The following is a 27154-nucleotide window of genomic DNA, read 5'->3' on the forward strand; positions in this document are numbered from 1 at the left end:
CTGATGATTACTTGCCACATTTTCTTGAGCAGGTCATTTACTCTCTCTGAATCTCTTTGTTCATCTGAAAATTGGAAAAGATAATACTCATTCTGCATATTTCACCATCTTGTGGTGAGAATCGAATTAGATTCGGTAGGTCAAGAGCTTTGTAAACTATAAATTGTTATACAAATGTTGAGTATTATAATTGTATCTCATATCATTTATTAAATCCATGGAATTTGGAAGGAAATAGTGGAGTAAGAACATCGCTTGATAGAAACATTTACAAATTCAATTATGTCTCATCTCAGGCTACCTGTCCAAATAGTTCTTTAACCTATATTAACCTTAGATGCCATTTTTATTGAAGTTTTAAAATACTTTAGTTATAAACAAATCTCTTTGTACATAGAACCCAATCTTTCTTTTTGTCATGTTGGCAGTCTCAATTAAATGCCTGACATGTGTTTTAATTCTGTCTTTTTAAAAATAAATAAGACAGTGGTCCATAGTGTAGCTGAAGATGGTGTAGGAAATACTTTTGCTAACATACAAACTCATGTATGTGCAGGTACATGCATGCGGGTGTGTATGTGTGTGTGTGTAGAGTGGTCATTACTTTATTGAGAACTTTTTGTTTCCTTCTAGTTCGACATCATCTTTTTCCATAATCAAATTTTAAGAATATTGTTTAAATGATAACTTATAGTAGGCTGAATAGTGGCCCCTAATGACAGCACGTTCTAGTCCCTGGAACCTATAAATGTAGCCTTAAACAGAAAAAGGATCTTTGCAGATATAATTAAATTAAGGAGTTTGACATGGGGAAATTGTCCTGCATTATCCAGGAGGACCCCAAATGCAAACACAAGTGTCCTTATAAAGGAGAGACAGAGAGAGATTTGACATGCAGAAGAGAAGATCATGTGACCATGGATGCAGAGACTAAAGTGATGTGGCCACAACCAAGGAGTGCTGGCAGCCACCAGAAGCTGGAAGCAGCAAGGAATGGAGTCTTCCCAGAACCTCCAGGGGAGTGGCTCTGATGACACCTTGACTTTGGCCCAGTGAAACTTATTGTGGATTTCTGGCCTCTAGAACTGTGAGAGAATAAATCTCTGTTGTCTGAAGCCACCAAGTTTGTAGCCAGTTGTTTCAGTGGCATTAAGAAACACTAACCCTTCTTCACGTGTCTCAGGAGGAAGGACACTTAGTTATAAGAACTAGTTATAGATCAGTGACTCCTAACTTCTTCTTCAAGATTGAATTAAAAATGTGTTAATTGAGCCATGTAAGGTGCCTGAATGGCACTAGATGCAGCAAGGAACATAAAAGGAATAAGAAATACTACCTTTCCCCCAGAGATGCTTTTCATCTAGTTGAAGAATCAAAACAAATAGTTGCAAAACATTTAGCACACAATTCAAGACAGTGCCTAAATCAAGGGGTAAATAACTCCGGTGGTGTGAACAAAATGAGCAAAGTTAAGGGCAACGATGACCAAAATGGGTCATAGGCAGGGAGTCTGTCAAACTCCTGGGATGGAAAGGAAAGCTCATGATGGGAATAAGTTTAGCAGTTAAGAAGGGCTCCCTTGCAAAGAGAAAAAAAACAGTAAGATGTCAGCTTAATGGTAGAGCAAGCAGGGAGCCATTAGCTGTTTGGAGGCCGAAGGATCAAATGATGAAAGCCGTGTCTAAGGAAAGCTCATTTGTTTCTCATGGGGCAGGTTGTACACTCTAGTTTGCTTGTCAGTCTCCTTTCTCCTAATAGGCAGTATGACATGATATTTTAGAATAATTCTTTTCTGAGAAATATTTGGGACAGCTGTGATGCTCCTTGGGATAATTAGAAACACTCTGGGATGTCAGAAACAAGAACTATAAATCCTTCTCTCAGTATTCCCAATTAGATGTAATTGATATATCCCCATATCTCACCAGCCAGAAAAACAAGAACATTCTTTCTTTAATATCCAAATTGCAATGGAGCCCTACTCATGGACTGCAGGAAGCCCATTTTCCTTCTGAAGTTACCTCTCAATTGGGTTCTGGACATCCTAGAGGAAGGTGTGTAACCTGTTGAATCCTGGCTCTCTGGACCTCCACGAATCTTCTAGTCCAGACTGCGTTTGACTTCTCCAGGCTGCTCTGGTTCCCCTGTGCCTGTTGCTCTGAGCAGGAGCTCTGGTTGCTCGCTCTAGTCCTCATGACCAAGCAAAGTCTGGGCTGTGGTGGGGATAAACAGAGAGACAGCAAAAAGAGTAACAGGTACTGCTGCTGCACGGGCACACCTCACGGTTGTGTGCCCAGATCAGTCTCAGAGCATGCAGAGCATGGGGGTATTAAAGGAAACTTCTATCAGGCTTCCACATGGAAGGGCCAGACCAACCCCCACCAAAGAGCATGCCCAGGCATCTTCCTACCTTGGAGTCTAGTCTCAGGAAGAGACGTTCCTTCCCTCCTCCATCCTAGGCCAACTCACTCCCACACCAACATGGCTGACGGGGAACGTCCATTTTCTTCAGGAAGGCTTAACCCACACACATGCTTAGGCTTCCTCCACGGGCCAGAGGAGGCACGCAGATGGTTAGTTATATGTTAGGACACCAGTGGTCAAACCTGGCGAGGCCTGGTCCATGCCAGTCCACTCCTCCTCATGGCCTTCCTCAGCTTTCAGCTTAAGGTGAAGGGAAGGTCAAGCTGCTTCTCACTTCCTGTGTGACTCAGGTTCACAACGTCTTGTGGGTACATATTTGGGCCTGAAGACACACAAATAATTTGAAGAAACAATAAGAGTCTTCGAGGATGGTCCAATCTCAATGCCAAATCTCCTAATATTCTTCTTTAACTCGACAAAGTCTCATGAAATGTACACTGTTTTTATTACTACGCAGAACATTCAATATCTCAAGTTGCAATATCCTCAGTTTAACAATAGTTCCACATTTTCCCCAAAACAATGTGTGGTGTTTTTGCTCCATGTAATGGTTGATTTTATATGTCAACTTGACTGGGCTAAGGATGCCCAAATAGCTGTCAAACATGATTTCTGGGTGTGTCTGTGAGGGTGTCTCCAGAAGAGATCAGCATGTGGATCAGTAGACTGAGTAAAGGTCACCCTCACCAGTGTGGATGGGCATCATGCAATCTGTTGAGGACCTGAACAGAACAAAAGGTCCGAGGAAAGATGAATTCACTCTCTCTCTACTTGAGCTGAGGCATCCATCTTCTCCTGCCCTTGGACGTTGGACATCGGTGCTCCTGGTTCTCGGCTTTCAGAGTCAGACGAGAAAATACACCATCAGCCTCGGGATTCTCAGGATTCAGGCTGACTTATACCACTGGTTTTCTTGGTTCTCCAGCATGCAGATGGCAGAGAGACTGTGGGACTTCTTGTCTTCCATAACCCTGAGAGCCAATTCTGATAATAAATCTCCTCTATATATCTATATATCTATATCCTACTCATTCTGTTTCTCTGGAGAGCTCTGACTAATACATCCCACATTTGTAAAAAAATATAAATGGCCCATTCTACTAATTATTTTCAATGAAAGGAAATGTGAGACATAAAATTGCTAGCAGCTTTAATTAGTGTTCCTTCAGCTTTCAAGAGTAGGTTAAAACACGGTCTCCACTGTACTCCGTTACATATTTATTGAACTATAAATGTGATTCAACAGCTATTCATTTATTCATTCAACAGATATTTTTAAATGGCTACTATGTGCCCAGCGCTGCTCTAGACACTGGAATACAACAGTGAACAAAGCAAAATCCCTGCCCTCAGGGTGTCTGGTGTTTCATTCTGATGAGGGAAAGCATAAACAAATAAAACTGGAATGTATCAACTGCTAATACTTGCTGAAAAAGAATAAAAGGTAGAGTAAAGGGATAATGAGTGGCTGGGGGAGGATAGTTTCAGAAGGGTAAAAAGGGCAGGTTTCTCTGATAAGGATGTATTTGAGTCCTGAATCAAGGGAAGTGGTATGACAGAGGCTAAGAGCGCTCCAGTCTCCTTTATCCTTGCTGTCTTCAGTGATAGCACCTCAGAGTTTTTGCTAAGCAAATGGATGACATTTGTACTGACTCATTTCCCAGCTTTCCTTGCATCTCTGTGTGCCATGAACTAATTTTGGGCCAATTGGATGTGAGAAAAAGTGATGTGTGCAACTTCTGGGTCATCTTTTTAAGGACATTTGCCTTTTTCCTGCTAACTGGGAAACGGTGACAACTGGAACGACCTGGGAGACCGCATAGTGAGACGGCTACCATCCCTACACTTCTACAGAGACAGAAATTACATTCTCTTCTGAATTAAGTGGCTGTGTTTTGTTAGAGTAGCTTAGCTTGCAGCTTAGCTAATTCAAAGAAAGAGCCGTGTGGGTATTAGGGAGGCACCTCTCTAAGCAGAGGGAATAGTGTTGGCAAAGGGCTATAAAGTAAGAACTTACAAGGAATGTTGGAGAACAGCAAGGAGGTCAGTGGGGTTGGAGTGAAGCAGTAGGAGAGGAAATCAGGAAAGAATCAGAGGACAGCTCATTTTATGCCTTGGAACTTTCATTAGGGCTTGGGATTTTACTCTTGGGAACTATAGACGTACCACTGGAGCAAAAGAATGACATTATGGGCTTCCCTGGTGGCGCAGTGGTTGGGAGTCCGCCTGCCTGCCGATGCAGGGGACACGGGTTCGTGCCCCGGTCGGGGAGGATCCCACATGCCACGGAGCGGCTGGGCCCGTGAGCCATGGACGCTGAGCCTGCGCGTCCAGAGCCTGTGCTCCGCAACGGGAGAGGCCACAACAGTGAGAGGCCCGCGTACCACAAAAAAAAAAAAAAAAAAAAAGAATGACATTATGGGATTTCTGTTTTGAAAGGGTCATTCCGGCTGTTGGGTTGAGAATAGAGCAGGGAAGCAAGGGTGGAAATCCAGAGATTACTTTAGAGGTTATCGCAGTAGTCCCGGCAAGATAGTACTCTGGCTTGGACTAGGGTGCTAGTGCGGAGTGCACTTACAGTGTATTTCTAAAGTAGAGGTGCTTGGATATGCTGATGGATTGTGAATGAGAGAAAGAAGTAAGGGTGATGAGTATAGAAGGAAGAGGGTTGACGTGGGCATGAGAAAATCACATGAGGAGGTCTAGGGTTGGAGCAGGCAGTGGGACTTATATTTCCTTTGCTCATGAGCGTCATATGACCACCTCCTTTTTGCATAATTATAATTAATTTTATCTTGGCCTCCACCAATCCAACTGTGCAGATCGAACTCCACCCTCTCTCTCTCTCCTCTATTTGACCTTCTGTCACATCTTCCTGTCTTTAGCCTAAGCATTATTTAACCCATTCATCCCTTTGGGGAGATGTTCAGTGTCAGCAGAAGGTAGTGGTCTCTGAGTGACACACCTCAATTATTTTCTCTCTCAAAAGCACTTAGGGAAAGAGAAATGAGAACAGGGATATGGAATCAATGTAGAAGATACGCACTGTCACTGGAGAAACGATGGGAGGTTAAAATAGCGATGAAGGTCAGGAGGGAGGAGAAATCCAAGCCTGGGACTGTGAGAACAAGTGAGAGTTGCGCAGTGGGAGACAAGAGCAGGTATCAGTGGTCTCCACGACCATGAGGTGAACCAGAGGCGAGGGGGGAAATAATGACAGTCCATGCTGGGGATGAGCAAACAGAAGGATTGACCTCATCTCTCCTTCATTCATCAGTGGTGCAGTCTTCAGGTGCCCCATAAATTTATGGGATTAAGCAATCTTGAGGAAGTGGCCCCAAGAGAATTGTCACACTTTTCAAGATCTGATTATAAATTGGATTCGAGCTCAGTTGTTCTTATACGAAAGCATGGCAAATGTTATCATAATCCTCTGTCCAAGTCTGTGCAAATGACTTAAGGTGGGAAGCCCTCGTTCATTTCCAGGGGAAAGTTATCCATGGCAATTTCAATACATCTAGGGACACCCAAAGTCAAACTCCAGGGATGGCTTTTTTTTTTTGTTCCATTTGCTAAGAGGATGTTTACAGAATGGGCAGTCATTGAAACTGGAACAGGATACCCTTAAAGCCACTTGGGAGATTGCAAAATATCCAGCACTATACTAGGCATTATGAAGCAAACATGGAGGGAAATATGTTTTAAACCAGTGAGTGACAGGTTGAAAGCATGTTTATGCAAGAGGTACCTTCTTAATTATGATCTCCCATTTTGATTTATAGCTAACAATCAAATTTAACATGAAAATTAATATGACTAGAATCTCAGCATTGTTTACATATCTTTTTGTGTGACCAGGCTTCTAGGGTGCATAGGAAATATAATCAAAATGTACATATCTTATAAGTTCAAAAACCATGGCAAACTCCAGTCTGTTTTTAACTGGGCTTTTCTTGAAATCAAGAATACAGAGGCCAAAATGGTTGCTTCAAAATATAAGTACACCTGATATTGACTCCCTGTCATCTTCACCACCAACACAATCATCCCCACCGCCCACCATCAGTAATCATTTGTAAAGTGTCTACAGTGTTTAGGGTACTGAACTGGAAAAGGGAAATCAAAAGACTATAAAACATAATTACTTTTTTCAAAGAGCTTACGATCCAGTTACAGAGAGAAGATACAAATTAATAGATAAATACAGGTACAAAGTGTGTACAAGTCAGAAGCAGCTAGGTTATGCTGCAGAAACAAATAGCCTCCACATTTTGGAGGATTATAACAACAGAGATTATTTCTCATTCTTTCAGTATGGTCATCACAGGTTGGCATGGGGGTTTTGCTCCTTGCATTCACTCAGGAACCCAGGCTAATGAGGGCTCCACACTGACTTACTTTTATGGTCACTGCAGCAGGAGAAAAGGAAGGTGATGAATCACTCAGTGGTTTTTAATGCTTCCTCCTAGATGCTGTACTTGTCACGTCTGCTCATATGTCATTGTCTAAAGCAGGTACATGTCCACATCTAACTTCAAGGTGGGTGGGAGAGTGTGATTCTACCATATGCTAGGAGGGGAACTATACATATTTGGTGGACAACATAAATGATCACTACAAACTGTACATGTTAAGGGTCAAATACATTATATGGACTGTGTCCACATGCTGTAGACATTTAGAGGCTGAGCGAGCAATAAAATCTAAGATTTTAATTTATGCATTCACTTATTCATTCATCATTTATTCAGGGTACATTTATAGAGCATTTTCTAGCACTAGGTACTCTCCTACGTGATGGTCCTACAGCATTAAACAATCCTGACAAAAATCCCTGCCCCCCTAAAGATTACCTTTTAGTAGGGGAAGACTTGAGCTAGGCCTTGAAGGATGAGTAGAATTTAGACAGGTATACAAGGAAAAGCATTCTAAGCATAGGGAATAGAGTTTGTTTCACATGAAACCAGAACAGTATGAGGCATAAAAGAATGGCAGAATCACTTAATGAATATAACTTATTCCACTTCTGTGTACCTAAGGGCCATTGATAAAAACCATGATCACATAGGTAAAAAAATAGTTTGGAAAACATGGAATTAATATGGATGCTTTTAATTAGTAATTAAAATTAATTAAATAGAATATAATTTTTAATCATTCTATAATCTTAGTATATTTTGTTTTATGTAAAGTATAATGATTTAGATATGTTTCACTGGTAATTTGCTTTATTTTATTTTATTTTATTTTATTTTTGGCTGCACTGGGTCTTCGTTGCTGCACGTGGGCTTTTCTCTAGTTGCAGCGAGTGGGAGCTACTCATCATTGCAGTGCGCGGGCTTCTCATTGCGGTGGCTTCTCTTGTTGTGGAGCACGGGCTCTAGGCGCACGGGCTTCAGTAGTTGTGGCACTTGGGCTCAGTAGTTGTAGTTTGCGGGCTCTAGAGCACAGGCTCAGTAGTTGTGGCGCACAGGCTTAGTTGCTCCGCGGCATGTGGGATCTTCCTGGACCAGGGCTCAAACCCGTGTCCCCTGCATTGGCAGGCGGATTCTTAACCACTGCGCCACCAAGGAAGTCCTGGTAATTTGCTTTTTAACATGTCTTTATTCCTTGAAATGTTTGGTAGTGGGATAATTTGAGTAATGATTATTGTGAATAATTATGACCACTCCCACATTTCTAAGGACCTAGTTATTCCTTAAAGACCCTCAGAAGCCTTAAAACTTTTTTTTTTTGCATATCTACAGAATATGTCATCACCTTTGAAAATAAATTTACTAGGATTCTGAAAGAGGGCAACGTAAAAACAAACTTACAGCTACTCTTATATACATAAACTCATAAAAACAAATACTATCAAATACTCGTATTGAGATCTTTAGTTCATTTTTTACCTAAGAGTTGTTGATGAGGCCCTCGCTAAACTCTAAACTTAGGCAGATGAAAAATGTTGTTGAAAATACAACCAGGCAACAGATTAGTGAGAACCAAGAGATGATATCACTTAACTTGAACAATACTTATCTGTGGGGAAGAGGGTGTAAATATTTTCAGAGGTTGAAAACTTACAGATGATTTATGAAAAAACTTAAAGATACTACCTCAAATTTTTTAGGATGGCTACTATCATAAAGACAGAAAAACAACAAGTATTGGAGAAATTGGAACTCTTATGCTCTGCTGGTGGGAATGTAAAGTGGTGCAGCCACTACAGAAGATGGTGTGACCGTTCATCAAAAGAATTAAAAATAGAATTACCACATGATCCAGCCATTCCATTTTGGGGTATATACCCAAAATAATGGAAAATAGGGACTCAAAACTATTTGTACACCCATGTTCTTAGCAGCATTATTCATAATAGCCACTTACATGAGGTACCTAGAGTAGTCAAATTCACAGAGACAGAAAGTAGAAGGGTGGTTTCCAGAGCCTGGAGGGAGGGTGGAGGAAGAAGAGTTTATTGTTTAATGTGTTCAGAGTTTCAGTTTTGCAAGATGAAAGCAGTTCTGGAGATGGATGGTTGGACAACAGTGTGAATGTGCTTGATGCCACTGAACTGTACACTTCAAAATGGTTAAGACGGTGGACTTTATGTTATGTGTATTTTACCACAGCTAAACATAATTTTAAAATATATAAAAACAAATGAACAACAAGAAGAAATTTTAAAAGTTCTGGGCCTTGTAAAATCAGCAGCCATTTATTTTCCCTTCAGTCTTAGGCATCTCGTTTGTGTTTTGCTCAGAGAGTAATTCCCTGATGTGATGCTTACACATTCCCACTGTCCAAACCTCGATCGCTCTGCCTGCTGCTACATTCCAAGAGTTCCTGTCCTAATTAACATTTCAGTCTAATAAGATTTTCTGGCTCCTAAAGTGTGATCTATCAATTGTTGACATACCTTGGGATATGGCCAGGCATAACCCAGTTAACTGCAGTGGGATGGGCAGCCTGGGAGGGGCTGGAGAAACAAGCACCATGGAACAGGTGCCAAGAAAAAAATGCAGTCGGCAGAGTAGGTAGCAGGGCAGGAATGAGTATAGGGATGGCCCATCATCACAAGGCTGCAAGGAGTCCCAGTGGCATTCTGGCACGTCGTGACCTTCTGGGATACAACAAGAATTTAGATGGGCAGAAGATACTGGGGAAGGTTGTCAGCAGCTCATGGTTAGGATTGTTCCAAGAAGGGAGATTGATAAGAGCATGGCAGAGCCTCAAGCCTCAAACGACTAGAGAATTCTAGCAGGTTGAAATTCTGGCAGGTCGAAAAGGCAACATTCTCAGCACTCAGAATCCTAGTTACCAGATCTTGAACAGAGATGGTCCAGAAAGGGTGACTGGACCTAACATCTAGACTGTGGAGTTAGTTTATGCACCCGCAGCCCCTTGCCTAAAGTCAGGATTGGCAGAGGCTGAGCTGGGCATAGCTTACAGCCAGGAGCACCATGGACTAGCTAACTAGTCAACCATGACTCGTGATAAAATAGAGTTGAATCATCCATTCTAAAGCCACGCAGCTTTGGGAGTTGTTAGCGTTCTAGGCTGCTTCTCTAATGTAAGGAGACTATCAGTGAAAAATCTAGCTTTCTGAAAATCACAATGCATGTCAGAATTTATAAATCTATGGCACAAAAAACATTTTGAGGTAGAAGCAGTCTGAGCTTTGTGTCTTGGCTGGAAGGAAAACAGGAAAAATCTTGGCGAAATATCCATTCCTAATATTTCTCTGGTGTAATCAGCGAATGCCACATGCTCTTCACTGACCTCATAGAGACAAGGATCCTGAGCGGAGAGTAACTGTTGAGCCTAGTGAGCAGACCCACAATCAGAAACAGAATTTTGTATATTTAACATATTATTATAAACACACACACACACACACACACACACACAATCCATTTCAAGTCCAGATGGAAATGTACACGAAACCTTGGGCTTCACAGCAGAGAGAAAGCTGCTATAAACCAGTGAAGAAATCCTCATGTTGTCCTTCCAGAGCTTTGGTTAAGTGCCTGCTGTGTAGTCAGAGTTTCAGAACGGGGCAGTGCTGGTATTCTATTGAGGAGGAAACTTAAGTCTGGGAGCTTAACTTATTTTCTCAAGACCTCTTGTCCAGGCAACGGCAGCCCTGAGGTAGAATCTAACAGTGAGGAGGGTGAAGGAGAATTAGAAGGTCAGGTCCAGCTGGATAGGAGCTCACAACAGCACTCATCCCTGTGGCGTAAGAAGCCCTCCTCACCACCGTCTGCTCTAGGAAATCTGTGGTTTGGAAGTGCAGTTAGGGGGTCCCCCTGCTTAGCCAGCTTAGACCTTAAGGCACAGTGACTGCCTTTAGCCTTCAAAAAATCCAGGTAGGGAATTCCATGGGGGTCCAGTGGTTAGGACTCTGCGCTTTCACTGCTAAGGGCGTGAGTTCGATCCCTGGTCGGGGAACTGAGATACAGGAAGCCGCGCAGCGTGGCCAAAACAAAACAATCAGGTAAAAATTACAATTTGCAGGGTGATAGACTTTTGTGATCTTTGCTGAGAAGTAGGAGGAAGAACCGGCCCTCCAGGGAACCCCCGCTTCTCAGCATCACAGTTACCCACCCTATCCTCCAGCTACCCTGACCTCAGTGGCTCCGCAGGCCTGCAGGCCAGACCTCTGTTCATTCTTCCTTTCCCAGACTGGGGACAATGCCAAGTGCCAGGGCCAGCCTTGAAATTAGAAAGTGGGTATTTAAAATAAACCCTGGACTCAGAAATGCTTCAACTCACAGTGTGTTGTAATTGACCAAAAATACATCAGTGTTCATTTCTTATTGCTGCTGAAATATATAACCACAAAGTTAGTGGCTGAAAATAGCATACATCTATTATCTTATAGTTTTCGAGGTCAGAAGTCTGAAATGGTTCTCACTGAGATAAAATCAAGGTGCTGTAAGGATTCATTTCCTTTCTGGAGCGTCTAGGAGAGAATCCGTTTTCTTGCTTTTTCCGGCTTCTAGAGACTATCTAAATTCTTTGGCTTGTGACTCCTTTCCACCTTCTAAGCCAACAGTGGCTGGTGGAGTCTTTCTTGCTAGTTATTTTCTTTATCCATTAGAGCATGTTAATCAACGTTGTTTTAAATTTTCAGTCTGATAATGCCAACATCCCAGCCATGTCTGGTTCTGCCAACTGCTGTTTCTTCACATTGTGTCTTTTGTCCTTTAGTATGCCTCGTCATTTTTTCTTGATAGCCGGACATGATGTACCGGGTAGAAGGAGCTGCTGTGAACAGTGGGTGGTGGTGAGGTTGTGGGGAGGGGGCGTCTGCGATTAGGTGTCCAGTCTTTTAGTGAGCCTGTGCCTCTGGGCTGGGAACTCATAAGTGTTTCTCGGGCTTTTTCCCCTCCCCCCTTAGGCGGAACATGATGGCTAAGTGGGCTGCAGTTGGGTATTTCCTTTCCCACTGTCAGTTAGGCTTAGAGAATACCCCAGCAGGTTAGGCTCCGTTAACAAGTTTCTCCAGAGGGCAGGCCTTGCTAAGAGCAGAATGCTCTGACCTTGCTGGAAGTATGAGAGGGTTTTTTTCTCCAGTATTTACTGTGGGAACTTGGTCAAGCTCCTGGAGAGAAATCTCACAATATTGTGGGGACCTCCTATGACTGGGTCCCCCTGGAGTTTTTAACTCTCAGTACTGTCTGCACTGAGCCTCCAGCAACTCATCTGTTACAATTCACTGTAACCCTGGCACTGGTCCCTGTGGCGCTTTCCCCTCTCGAGCCTCTGTTAGGGAGGCAGAAACGCCCTGTATTCACCTGTCTGTCTGTCTAGTCTTGTGGGCAGTGGCTTGCCCTGTGTCCTCCTCTCTCTTATGAGTCCGAGAAGAGTTGTTGATTTTTCAGGCTGTTTAGCTTTTTACTTCTTGTTAAGATGGAGAGACAACTTCCAAGTTCCTTACAGCAGACCCTGAAACCAGAGTCATGGAATCTTTCTATATGGCATCCAGCTAACTCTGATGCTCCTGCTTCCCTCTTCCACTCATAAGGACCCTTGTGATTACAGTGGTCCCCGCCACACAGCCCAGCCTATTCTTCCCATTACAGATCAGCTGATTAGCAACCTTAATTTCATCTGCAATTTTAATTTCCCCTTGCCACATAACGGAACCAACACATGCACAGGTGCCAGGGATAAGACATGGACTTCTTTGAGGGGCCATTATTCTGCCCATTACTAGATCCTTCCTCAGAACGTTTTTGGGGGAGGAAGCCGGGGGGCAGAAAACACTGGGGCCTCATGAAGAGAAGAGCCAGGGAACCTCAAAGCATCAGAACAATTATCCTCATTTCCTAAACCACGAGATGGCTCCACAATATACCTTAGAAACCTGTTGTCTGGGGCTTCCCTGGTGCCGCAGGGTTGAGAGTCCGCCTGTTGATGCAGGGGACACGGGTTCGTGCCTCGGTCCGGGAAGATCCCACATGCCGCGGAGCGGCTGGGCCCGTGAGCCATGGCCGCTGAGCCTGCGCGTCCGGAGCTTGTGCTCCGCAACGGGAGAGGCCACAGTAGTGAGAGGCCCGCTTACCGCAAGAAAAAAACCTGTTGTCCTTCTGTCCTGTCTCCCAGTTTACTTTAGGAGAATTTTTTAAACTTCATCTGTTTGGGGAGGAATGGATTTCTCATTATATACAAATACTATGTGCTTCAGAAGACGAAGGAGAGGGTCTCTTCTCCAGGGCCAGTGGCCAGGGCTCCTAAGTCTCAATCCAAGAATGACAGTAATGACAGTAGTGAGTCCTGAGATCAGTGTAGGGGGTGAGGAAGAGTGCAGGGGGTAGGGGAGAGCGAGGGAGGGAGCGGGAGAAGAAGGGATGGAGAGAGGGAGTAAAGAAGGCAGGAAGGAAAGGGAAAACGAAGACAAAAATTAAATAGACTGGTATAGAAAATATCGGGGTGCCTCCCGTGTTCTAAGGATAAAAATTATTTCAGTCACATCTGGACGTAGGCACTGGCTTGCTGTGTGAGTGCATTTCACGGTGGGTGCAGCAGTCTGAACCTAGGGGCTCCCAGGCAGCTGCAGGTGTTTGCAGGGAGAGGTTTCTCCCAATCCCTGCTGAGAAAAGTGCATCTGCTTATCTGTGCAGAAGCTTCAAAAGGACATTAGGGGACCAAGGAGGCAAAAAGGATGGGGATGTGAAGAAAGGAGATCAGAACAGAAGAGGTAGAGATGGGAGTTCAAAGGGAGAAAGAGAAAGCGAAATGAAATTAAGAACACTAATCCTGTGGGATTAAGAACAAAAAGAGTAGACTCAGACAAGAAATCAGCCAGGAAGATAAGTGTGGATTCAAAGGCTTTCCCGGGAAAGTGCAAAGGAGAGAAAACCCCCAAATCAAAACCAAAACCCAAACCACCCTGCGCTCAGCATTCCCTCATTTTGCAGCTGCTCAGCCGAACCTCCAGCAGCCGTCTCTCCATTGCAGGCACTTGTGGGCGCTGGGGTCCGAGGCTGGCCATCTGGGCTTGCTGGTGTCTGCCTGGCGCTGTGACCTCCAGCTGTCCCTGTAGGTGCAAATCCTAGCGGGAGAAAGTGAAAATGACAGGGGACCTGGTCTGAGTGATAGGCAAGGCGGTGGAATGACAGCGCCGCTGCAGCCAGCGTGCAGCCCCAAGGGGCGGTTTCTGTTTAATGCCTGCTGAGGACCCAGTGCCCTTGACTATCACCTCATCACAGACTCAGGGGCAACAGCTATTGAGCACTACTAAATGCAGACCAGGTACCATGAATCCTGTTACGTAGAGAGGAAACCGGGTCTCAGAGGGATTCAAGAAATTGCACAGGATCAGTAAGTGGGAGAGCTACGACTCCAGCCACGCTCTGACCTCTGCACAGGGCTCTTTGCAATACAACTGCCCCTCAAGGACAAACTTTTCAAGGAGGCTGCCCCTAGCCTATCACACCTGGAAACTGCGCTAGCCATTTTAGTCTCAGGCCTCCAGGCCCTCACCCCCAACCAGGCCCCTACTCTGAATTTTGGACCAGTGGACCTTTGCGGGTGGGGTGGGTAGGGTACTTCTGGTGGGAGACTGGGAAACCCTAGAGATGTCTTCTTCTCTCATCAGCGCTCCTGAACAGGCATGGTGGACGGATGAAAGTAGCCCTCTCTTCCCAAGTTTAAAATGGAGTTTAGGGTCGCTTAAGAATCAAATCCTTAAAAGGAAAGTAAAATACTGTTGTCAATTCATTCTTATACACAAACTTACAAATGGCTGGTTAAGGATTATATTCACGTCCATTTTATGGTCCCCTGATGTAAGCACAAGGTCAGTCTGCCAGTCACTGTTCTTCCTGGTTATCTTTTCCACTGCTGTTTCTCTTTATGTCTCAAGCACCCAGTCCTGCCTGTGAGCTCAGGCAGCACCCAGAAGATTCTAACTGAAAGTGGCAATGGACCTGACAGGAAAGCTCTGGAAAAGACAGCCATTTCCAGTGAACATCTGGGGAGCTGAAATAGGGACACTGGAGTCCTGCTCACCTACCCCTTTAAGGAAAGAATGTCTGGAGAGTTGGGGGCTGAGATGGGGCCTGCAGACCTCCAGAGGGGTCCAGGTGACATGAGGACTGCTGTGAACTCTCTCACCTGTCATCTCCCTCCCGTGTGGCAGGCTGGTCACTAGGTAAGAGAAGGCGTCATCCTGCTCCCACTTGAGGAAACATTAGATTAAGTCAAATTAAGCAGAAGTCTTTCCTTCAGGATTTGGTGAGTTTAATAAACCAACAGGTGTTATGAGTCTCCCAAAGAAGAGTATGGTATGAAGTCAGGAGCGGGGTCCTGAAGATCTTTCTGGCAGCCTCCTTTCAGAAGAGGAACCACTAGGTGTGGGTGAGATATTATTAATCTTGTTACACAGAAAAGGGAAGTGGGTCTCAGAGCAGTCCAGGGAATTGTGGTCCCTACAACACAAAATCATGAATATAAGTTAGGTGTAGCTACAGCTTTGATGGGACCCACACAAACAAAGCTTATGCTTCCTTAGCTCATGGTCAATCCACATTTTTTTGGGGGGGCACACCATGTTTCAAAGAAACAGTCTTCCAGAACTCTGAGTCTAAATATAAAGTATCCAAGGTCTTGGGCAGCTAACCTGGCTCTGCAAGGAAGGCATCTGGGCAGATGCTGCCGTCCAGCTTGAGTCCCCCTTTTAGCACTGCTTTTCTAATCCACCGAACAAAGCAGTGGCCTCTGGGCTGGAGCTTCTCTGACACACAATGATAAAGAAAGGAAAGTCACCCACACCGTAAAGGTGGCTTCAGGGAATTTGTTGTTTTTGTGGCTGTTAGATTAATCCTGGACACTATGCAAAAGGCCGAGACCTCCCAGAAGGTGGGTAGGAAGCGATAGCTTCTAAGAGAATGAACTAGCACCAAGGGATGCAGAAACAACTCAGAGGACAGTTCCTTTCATTGTGGGCTTTTAAAATGCTGCGCACTCTGTTTCATGTCACGCAAGCCCGTGTGTGACAACTGTGGGGGTACGTGGGCTGTGACATTAAGCAAACACTGCTGATGTGTTTCTGATTACATTAACGGTGCCTCACTCTCCAGCATGTTAACTCATCGTAGTTGATTATGCTGACACTGAAAGCTTGTGTTAACACGTGTGTTTGTATTTCTAGCTGTAATTTGGTTCAATACCAACACGAGCATCAATACTATCTGAATCATATGTGAGATGATCAGCCGAAAACTAGAGCACAGAGGATTTAGATGAGCCCTGAAGATTTACCAAGAGAGGCAGTTGCTAAACACTGAAATAGTTATTAAGGGAAGTGGTGGAATCTGTTTCCCTGGAGGTTATTAAAACAATGTCTGTTCTATAGAAGGTTCCACGATCCCGACAGAAGGTAGTTTGGCTGGCAAGGTCTTCTAACTAAAATCATAGGTACTCTACTCAAGGTAACCATTGAGGGCTCTTATACGCAGGTGGCATTTTGATTCCTTAACACCTTGCTTGCTGATGCTATTCCTGTTAGGAGAGTTAGAAATTCCATTTCAGGTCAGACTAGCAAGGTATGAACTTATTACCAACACGATGCTTTCTTAATTACTCTATAAAGTATGGTGATTATACTCTATAAAGTAAGGCAACTATTATTATTGTTGTTACTAATATAATAATAATAATTATTATTATTACCTACCATTCTTGAGCACTCACTATGTATTAGGCACTATGCTAGCTCTTTATATACATGACTTCATCTTCCTCTTATAACAAATATTTTAAGATGAGTATTGTTATATCCATTTCATAGATGTTTAAACTGAGTTTTGAGACTAATAACCTGTTGATCACCCAGCAGGATTCAGACCCAGGTCTGTCTGACTCTAAAGCCTGTGCTTTCATGTATTACAAGGTGTGGCTAATGTATCTAGAAGCACATCAGATCACATACAGTGTTGGCTCTTACGTGCAGTCCCATTGGGCAGCCATGCTCTTCTACTGGTGCTCAACAGAGGCTGGGTTCTCTTTTGGATTTGCCTTCATCTCCACAGACACCTCAAAGGTTCACAGAGAATGACATAGTTCCCATCAATCCCTGAAAGTTTAGATGGGATGAGAAAGACCTTCATGACAATCACCTATTTCATATGTACGGGTTCTCATTAGGATAATAAAAGTTCTTCTGCTAAAAAAGTTTGCAAATATAATACAAATATAATACACTCTTTTGAAAATTCTCAACATTTTTTGAAAATCCATTGAGCACCTGTCTTGGGTGGGGGGAACACCTGAGGATTATTCAAAACCAAACTTGGTGAGTTGGGAGAATAATCATTCCAGTTATAAAAAACAAGGTAGGAATGATAAAATAATGATGTCGATTTTCTTATGTGATATTGTGACATGTATACTGACGGTGTGTGCCCTGTATTTCCATCACAACCAACTGTGGCCCCAGCGCTGACATCTATCTCAGAGTCCACACAGTGACCTAGAAACATCTCACCTATTCATAGACCAATGTCCAAGAGAGGACCAAAATGATGACTTATATGAAATGCATTAATCTAGCAGCTGGTGAACTTTGGAGCAAGACAGATGGTGGAAGTAATGACTTTGTGGGAGATGTTTCCCCTCTCAGCGAGATTGCCAAAAATGTGCTCCTCTGCTATTTTTTCTATCAAGGAGAGGGTGGGAGGAAAGACTCTTTTATTGGTGTCTGCAACAGATCCATTTTCCTTAAACAAGATGTAGGTCAGTGATAGGCATGACCTTTATAAACACTTTTTGTGCATATTATAATAGCGAAAAAACACTTAGCCTCATGATGAAAAAACAGCACCATATTCTTTTGCTAAGAATTCTGAAATTATTATATTTAGAGTTTTGATATTTTTTATGAGAGAGTTTGGGTCATATGTTGGTTGGTTGTCACCAACAGCTAAATTTAGCCAAACTCAGGCTTATTTCCTTTCCTGTTCTCCTTACGAACCCTTGTCACATCTGAAGTTCCCCGTTGTTGTCAACGGCTCCTTTCTCCTGCCAGCCTCCTATGTTCCTAACTTGGTCAGATCTTTCCCTTCTATAATTTCGTCCAGGAAATCACCAGTTCTAAGGATCCTTGCTCTGTGGGGCCTCTTGAAGTCACATGCTCTCTCCATTCCCATGGGGACAGGCTGCATTGGACCAAAGCATCTAGACATGGGGAATGGTTTTTAATCTCCCACCTTTAGTTCCTTCCTTATACGAACCATCCTATCCAGCAGCAAGCGTTCTTTTCATCATTTGCCTGACAAAATTAGAGTTATTCAGCACATATTCCACCACCTTACGACTCAACTCATTGTCTTGCAGGCCTTCACTAGGCCCATCAGACCCTTTACTGCCTCTTCCTTCAACCGCCTTCCACCTCTGATGTATGCACAGACCACTCAGCCTGGCACTTCCCACCAAGTGATGCCACTTCATCCCTTTCCAACAGTGTTCAAGATGGTTCTTTGTCATGTTTTCCCAGAGAATACGTGGTTTCCATGTTTTCATCCCCACAACTTTCTTCAATATCCTCTTATCCCTTAGGCACTGATATATAATACAACGAAAGGTTGAAATTAAAAATTTACATGCCATTGTGTTTGTATTCCTACCTGCTCCATAAATTGTTCAAGCTTCTTTTGTGCAAGAGTCAGTTTCCATTTTTGACGTTGCACCTGGGCGTTGGGCAGTCCTTACACACAAGATGGGTCTCCATTAGTCCCATCTCAGTCCAGGATCATCTTTAAAAATTCCACATTTTCCTTACAAACTTTGAAGTCAGGAGGTCCTTCCGTGCTATGTAACCAAACTCCTTGTGCTGGATTTAATCAACCCACTGAAAAATTTATCTCCTTTGTAAAGAATTTTCTGTGTAAGGAAATCAATGAGTCTAAAAGCTGAGTTTAAAAATAATTCTTTCTTTATTCAAAAACTTATTTACTTTAATGTTGTGTGGAAAAGAAAGATTTAAGAATTTTTTAGAAAGCAGTTTCTGTCTGCAGACAAGTTGTTAAACAATCAACCCAGAGTTAAGATGCCTACTAAGCTATTCAAATAGGATATGTTTATTTTTTCAGTACCAGAATTTGTTAGGTAGATTCATATATATCAACTTATTTTACCCTCACAACAATGCTTTGAGATAGATTTATTATTCTCACATTATCGACAATGAAACCAAAGCTCAGTGCAGTAAAGTTCCAAGTTCAAGCTCACCAAACTACAAGTGGTGGAGTAGAATTGTTACTTCTGTTTCTTACCTTCTAAACCCTGCCCTCTTTCCTAATGCCGAGCTGTTCTGTGCCAAGGGCCTAGGGTTAGCACTGAGCCCCTTAATGAGAAAGAGGCAAAGGACCATGCAGCATGGTTGACAGTGGTAGTGAGGCAAACAGAGCCATGGGGAATGTGCCATGTTGATTAGATATTACATTCCCATATGCATTTGGAACTACTTCTGGGCATTATTTCAGTTCCATTGTTTTGTCTGTTTACTTATGGATTAGTCTGAAGCTTTATATTTCAGTATCGGATAGGGCTACCCCTCATTACATTTTTCCCTGGAGATTTTTCTTCTTGCTTTAGAATCAGCTTATCTAGTTGAGAATATCATTATGAAGATTTTTGGGGTCTTATGTCAGATTTATAGATTAAGTCAGGAGAGTTGATATCTCGATAATATTTTGTGTCTTCCCAACACAAAACATATCAGGTTTTCTCATCTATTCCAGTGTTCCTTTGTGTCTCTTTTTCATTTCCCAGTACTAGAGTCTTTTGTGTTTTCATTAGATCATAAAGGTAAACCCATTATTTTTTTAATAGTCTTCCTCTTGGTTTATTCTGTGTTTCAGTGTTGCTTTCTTTTCCTCTTTCTCTCTTTTTTTTCTCTCTTTCACATAGCACGCATGGACACACATACTGAGTTTTTCATCCACAGAGTCATCAAGGGCATTTGAAAGATATTGAACTAAAAGTTCCAGAATCTTCCATGACAGGTACACAGTAAGGTGTTCTTTCTCCCTAGAAGAACATGACAATAAACTGTCATAAGCTTCGTGATGGAGGGACTTTTATCTCTTGTTCATTGCAGTTTTCGAAGTGCCTAGAACAGTATGCATTTACACTCAGTTATCATTTGTTCACTGAAGGAATGAAAAATCCAGTACATGCCTCCCTAAATCCCACTGGAACAAGGCCCTTGGTTTATGTTTTCTGGCAGGTGAAACTCACTCTGGGTATTTTGTTGTAGAAAGTCTGTTGAGAAGAGAAGCAGTGTGTAGAGGAAAATTATCTTCCCGTGTATATGCTCTACTGACCTATTTCTCCATTAGAGTATTAATAATAAATGCCCAAGGCTCTACTGAAAATAAATAACCTTATTCCTTTTTGGTTCTTATTAGCCAAAGCCTTGCAATTCACATTTGCACAGTGATGGCTCTAAAATGCATCCTGGCAGATGGATATTTCTTGAGCCGTCATAAGGCGATGAAGAAAATCCAGTTAAATGTGTGGGTTAAGTCGGCAGTGAACAGTCATCATTCTCAACCGTGTTATAAACCGAGGCTCCGGGGCTCTTCAGCATTACAGCGTTTCCTGGCAGTGTGGGCTGCAAAGTGTGTACAGGAAACACAGTAACACTGTGGTTTCACACCGGAGCTCAGGTTGCCTCTCATGAATATGCATGATGAGGCTGGATCTCCCTCTGGCCACTTGAGTGTTCTTGAGCTTAACTTAACTCCCACAAACCCACTTCCTGCCTATCATTTGAAGATGTTCCCTGAGGAGGTGTGAAAAAGTGAGTTGTGACTCCAGTTGTGGAGCATTTTCTTTTCTTTCTCTTCAAGATGACAAACTGCATCCTGATTTATTTTTATTCACTGTGAGGCATTTGCTAGTCTTATTTTATAAATAATATTTTCTACATCTTACTCAGAGGCAGATGGGAAAGTTCAAGGAAACACCCTCTTGGAAAGAGGAAAAGCCCTCCGGTCTGGATTTGCACATTGGTGCCTTTGCTGGAGTCCCCCATTAGCAGCGCTGCCATGAGGAAATAAACAGATGGCGAATGGTCCCAGGGAAGCAGCATTTAGAGTGGGTTTTCTTTGTTTTAGAAGTGTCTGTTATTCTACTCTCACTGCGAACTCTGTTTACTCCTGAGAATGCAAAAAACAAGCTGGAAACGCTTTCCTAATATTCCTAAAACAGGTCACCAGATCGAAAGATACTTGGGATACTCGCGCGCGCGCACACACACACACACACACACACACACTTGCTAACGGTTATTGTGTGTTTTCTTTGTGAGAGGAAATGGGGGAGGGGAAGGGGGGCTCCAGAGCCTCTGAAGCCAAGAGGCAGCGCTCCAGGAACCCACGTGATGAACAGCATGTGCTCGGAAATGCCAGCCTGTGGCACTCCTCAACTTGGCATACAGACGCAACTCCTGTTTGCCAAAATTTACGAAGCAGACAGGGAGTAGTAGGGGTCTCTTCTCTGGACAAACAGTAAAGGGTGAGAAATGGGCATATGTATGTTGCTATGCGGTTGTTTTGCTGTTTATATGGGAGCCTTGCCAAGCAGCACTTAGACCCTGGGAACATTTGCATTAGTCCATGGAGGTCCCAGCCTTTTCATTCGAACCCACGCCAATGTCTTTTCCTTGAATGACAATCGTTAGGGAGAAAACGTACCTTCTTTCTAGATGTGCTGCTTTTATTTCTCCACAGTCTGATGACCCCTTCCTGAAGTCTGTTACTGATATTATCTTGGTTGTCATAGATGACTATGATTCTAATGAACTGTTTGTTTGTTTTTAATGTTAGACATTCTTTTCCTATGGAATGTTCATCCTTTAAAAATTGCTCAACACCGTTTTGGCACTTAAAACTCATGTTTTAAGAGCTGATGATTTTGTCTCATGGTTAAATGGTGAAACAACAGGGTCAAAGTGAGGTTAATGGGATTTAGAATTTCAATTTGACTGGGGTCTTTCCTTCTGAAAAATGGTGAAAGAAAAGAATGGAGGGATGGAAGGAAAGAGAGGAGGTAGGGGGAGTGAGAAGGAGGAGAGTCTATTCAAGGAAAAGTCTTGAATAGGTGAGATTATTGACTAAATCCAAGTTTATCTGAGCTAAACATTTTTAATACATATTTTTTTAAATTAAAGAAGGTAAATAATTACATTCACATTTCTAAACACTTATTCTACCACACTTTTTCTTTCAGTATTATTGAGATATCATTGACATACAGCATTGTATAAGTTCAAGGTGTACAACATGATGATTTGACCTACATACATCATGAAATGATTATCACAATAAGTTTAGTGAGCATCCTTCATCTCATATAGATACAATGAAAGAAAAAAACTTTTTTTCCTTATGATGAGAACTCTTAGGATTTACTCCCGTAACTACTTTTGTATATATCATTCAGCAGTGTTCATTATATCTATCATGTGGCACATCACATCCCTAGTACTTATTTATCTTATAACTGGCAGCTTGTACCCTTTGACCACCTTCATCCAATTTCCCATCCCCTCACACCCACCTCCTCCCCACCTCTGGTAACCACCAATCTGATCTCTTTTTCTGTGAGTTTGGTTGGTTGGTTTTGAAGCATAACTGACCCACAACATAATCTTAGTTTCTGGTACACAACATAGTGATTCGGTATTTCTATACATTCCAAAATGATCACCACAGAGCTAAACCTTTCTACATGCTCTTCCCAATTCTGTCTTTGTTGGTTCAACAAATACGTTTCAAGAGTGTACTCTGTACTAGGCATAGAACAATACAGCATTTTTGGCTATCACTTAATCATAGACTCTTTGGATTTTATTCCCCAAAAGTATAATAAATCCTTTTTCCATCGTGCACCTCATATTCTGTCACCCCTGCCATTAGAAAAATTAGATTGCCTGTAATTTTTGTTTCATGGCCAGTTTAGGGTTATGTTTCCCCATGTCCAGTTATTTTTACTCTGTTTAGCTCTCGTGGACCATACAACTTAATCCAAGGCCTTAGGAACATGCTGTATCTTGCCAAGTCATGTGAGTGTGCTTTTCTGTGAAGTTTTTGCAGCCCTCCATCTATGCCTGAATTGCTTCCTCTGCATCTCTCTCATGAACTCCAATTGCTTGGGCACTTAACTCTCTCCCCCCAGAGGCTGTGAATACATTGAGGGCAGGGCCTGTGTCTTATTCATTTCTGAAGGGATGGTAACATAGTCAGCACTTAACAAGTATTTGTAGAAAAGCATGAATGTTGCCCAGAGCACCTTTGTTTTTATATTCTGACCTTTTGGCCTTTTTATGGGATTGGATTCTAAGAGTGAGTTTGTTGGTCGAAGTCTATATATATTTTTAGTTTTAATAGATGTTGCTAGATTGCTTTCCAAGAAAAGCTAAGGCAATTTTCTCCCATATTTCTACCAGTAATAGGTTTTATTGGTCTTTTAAATATTTGCCAGTTTAATAGCTATAAAGTGATATTCCATTATTTAATTTTTGTTTTCCTGCTATTAATCAGTTTGAGTATCTTTATATGTGTTTGTTGGTCATTTAGATTTGCTGTTCTGTGAATTAAGTTTTTATATACTTTGTCCATCTTGACACGCAAAAGTTTGCATTTATTTCAAGATATATAAAAACAAAAAATATAAAGCTGCTTTTCTTTAAAATTCCAATTCTAGGTGTGTATCCTATGGAAACACTTAGATATGTAAACAAAAATATATGCAAAGCATCCCATTAGAGTATTGTTTGTAGTAATAAAAAATTAAGTGTAGTGAAAAGAAAGTAGTTTAATGAATTATGGTGTTTCCTTATTATGACAGAGAATGAGGAATTAAAAAAGAATGAGGTAAATCTACGTGTACTGCATAAAAGGAATTCAGCATATTGTTAAATGAAAAAAGCAAATTGTAGAAGATGTATTGCATAGTTCTATCCAAAATTATATATGTACATATGCACATTATGGAAGAAACTATTTGTCCTTAATCTTAGGAGCTATCAAAACTATATATTTGAGTCACACTGCAGCAAGCAAATAGCAATTGTAAAAGCTAGGTCACATTCCGAAAGATTCATTGAGTTTTTATAGTGTGGGAAATATATGACTAGTCCAATGTGGGAAAAAAAGAAAAAAAAGATGTAAATCAACTATACTCCAATATAAAATAAAAATTGAATTAAAAAAAAAAGAAAAAGAAAAAAAGAAATAAAACCCAGTGAGTCAGTTCCCTGGGGATTCAATTAGTTCTGAAGTGACTGACAAGAGGTATGATTTCTTATCTATCAATCCTATATTGCCATATATTATGACTTTCTGTATTTTATTTAGAACATGTTTCACAAACCCTGATATTGATAGCTAAAGTTAGCTTACACTTCAGATGGGTAAATTCTGTGTTTGTAGTGAAAACATTTAATAGAGTCCTTATCTATCTTTACAGATCTTCTCTTTTGTTTCCTAACTTTACTTGTGATAAAAGTGTATAACAAAGTGTAATTTTACTTAAGATCATGTCTCAACCTGATGAGTCAGCAAGTGGGTTTATTGTTTTGTTCCCTGGATCATTAATATTCTCTATCATTGAGCTTTCATATCAGCTTATAGAAAGCAGCTTAAGTTTAGATCCAAGTGATTTGCAATGAAGTTTATTCCTATTTAAAGGAAGACATGTCTTTCTAATGTTTACATTTTCCCCTCTCAAAAAGATGATTTAACTATGCAGTTTCTACAACTTAGGTGTGTTATACATATGCCTGCAAACATCTTTTTGTATGTAAACCCACTAAAACGAGACCTGTCTGGACATATATCAAGCTCTTAACAGGGCCTATGTGCAGGGACAGGGAATGGGAAATGGGAAGAAGGATGTTGGGAGTGTTCGCTTTTGTTCTGAATACTTCTGTAACGTCTGAATATTTTAAAAATGAGAATATTTTCATTCTTTTGTACTTGTATAATGTTAAAAAATGAAAAGAGAAAATCACTAGGAATTAGCAAAAGATAAGATTTTATATATCTCTTAGAACAATATTCAAGGAGATTACAACTTTGTGGAGTATGAGGATGCCCTTTAATTGTTAATAATTTTCCAGACAATCATATGATAGCAGTTGTACTTTTAGTATCTGTTTAGAAAAGAAATAACTATCAAAAGGCACTTCAAATCCATTAATACTTTTTAATCTAAATTATCTTTTCCATAAGGTTTCTCTCTAGTTTCTCAACTCCCTTGCCTGTCATCAGCATGATAAAGCCCCAACCTTGGAAGTGTTTATCTTCATGTTTTCCCTGTCTGCACCCACACTATTGAGTTATTCTGGAGAAATAACACGAGTCGGCCATTGGTACTATTCCAACTCTGTGTCATTAAGCACTGGTCCCTCAAAGCTGCTAGCTCTCCTCCTTTGTTTCCCTAGCCATCTTCTCTCCCACTCACCATAGTAACTATTTCATCCATTCACCATTCTTTTTAGACATTAGCCTCCAAATAATTCAATTCTCTGGAACGGTTTTGGTTTCAGTCTTCCAGGCTCGATTTTAAGCTCTTTGAGGACTGAGACCTTGTCTGTCTCGCTCACAGTTATTTTTCAGGACCCAGCATACTGCTAGAGCGGGTATTCAATAAATATTTAAGGAATAAGTAAATGAATGAATGAATGAATGGATGATGGTTTATAACAGATAGATGATGAGGATTGCTGTGCAGCTTTGAGGGACCAGTGCTTGATGACAGGGGGTTGGAATAGCACCCGTGGCAGAGTTGTGTTATTTCTCCAGGACATCTCAGTAGCGTGGGTGCAGATGGACAGGGAAAACATGAAGATGAACTCATTCAAGGTCGGGGATTTGCTAACGAGGAGCAATGGAGTCGCGATATTAGAGAACATAGTTAAAGTGATGGATCGCGAGATCTCTGCAGGTAGGAAAGGAGTGAAAAAAAGAAACTACTAGGTGAAGAATTGGGCTGGGCTTGTGAAGTGAAAGTTCTGGTGGAGTGTGTGAAAAGTAGCTAAATGAGGCTGGAAGAGAAGGAGATTATGGTTGGAGAGAAAAATTTTTACCTAAATGTTTCAGAGGGGAAGCTGTCCGAGGTGATGAGGTTGAGGGCGTGGCCAAGGTTATAGGTGGCTGAATGAATAGAGGAGTCATTAGCTTTGAGAGGTCAGGAAATATGAGAGTCCTCCAGAGCTCTGGATGTATTACCACGTCGATGTTCTGGGTGGATGGTAAGATTGTTTACTGGGAAGAGTGCCAGTTTTCAGTCACAGGAGGGACTGTGGGACTATAGGTCACATTGAGGAGGTGGGATGGAAGGGGATAAAGGAATTAGACACATAGAGATGTGAGGAAAAGAAATCAATATGACATAAGCGGTGTTGACCAGTACCTCAAGTTGGAGAAAAGAGAGTTAAAAGAGAAGCAAATATTGAAGGGTAGTAAAAAATTTTGTTTAATTTTCAGTTGCTTAAAGTAAGTAGTACATAAATGAAAAATTCCAGCAAGTTCAAATATATGTTTCATTAGTTGAGATTACCCTAAGCTAAAAACTAAAATCATATTAAAATTTTCTGAACCTTTCAGAAGATATAACATCCCAAAGAGGCTCGATGCTAGAAGGAAAATCATAGTAGCTTGCCAATTCCAGTTCTGGTCAGGCATTCTTAGAATACCTTGGAGTGGATTTTAGTCTCAGAGGGATTCTACTTTCAGAAATCAACCAAAGGGCCAAAATACGGCTCTTGAAAATTTTCTCTACTGAAATGCTCAGTCTGCAAACCTGGATAGTGATGGAAGTACATAAGCTTCATTTCTGGCACTTTGAGTGCTGATGAACTTGGTCTTTAATACAAAGAAAACTACTGTTCCTTCTCCTCTCTAGAAAATGAAACTAAAACCAACTCCCTTATCAGAGTACCTGTGTTCTATGCCTAAATTTAAGGCGATTGATCAAGTATACATTACATGCAAGATCTGAGTCCTTCCCTTACAGATAGAAGTACCCGAGGAGCAGGGACACACAGCTAGTGAAAGGCTGTGGTTCCTACAGACAAAGCAGCCCCAGTGCCCCCCAGTTAGCTCAGTGTTGACTGTAGCAAAGAGCTGAGACCAACAATGTGGGGCAGGGTTATCAGGGAAGGCTTCCCAGACATTGCATCAATGCACAAGGAGAGAGAGAGAAAGAATTCACACCAGGGAGGAAA

The sequence above is a fragment of the Mesoplodon mirus genome (assembly GCF_964341445.2).
Source record: "Mesoplodon mirus genome assembly, chromosome: 10".
NCBI classification, from domain to species: domain Eukaryota; kingdom Metazoa; phylum Chordata; class Mammalia; order Artiodactyla; family Ziphiidae; genus Mesoplodon; species Mesoplodon mirus.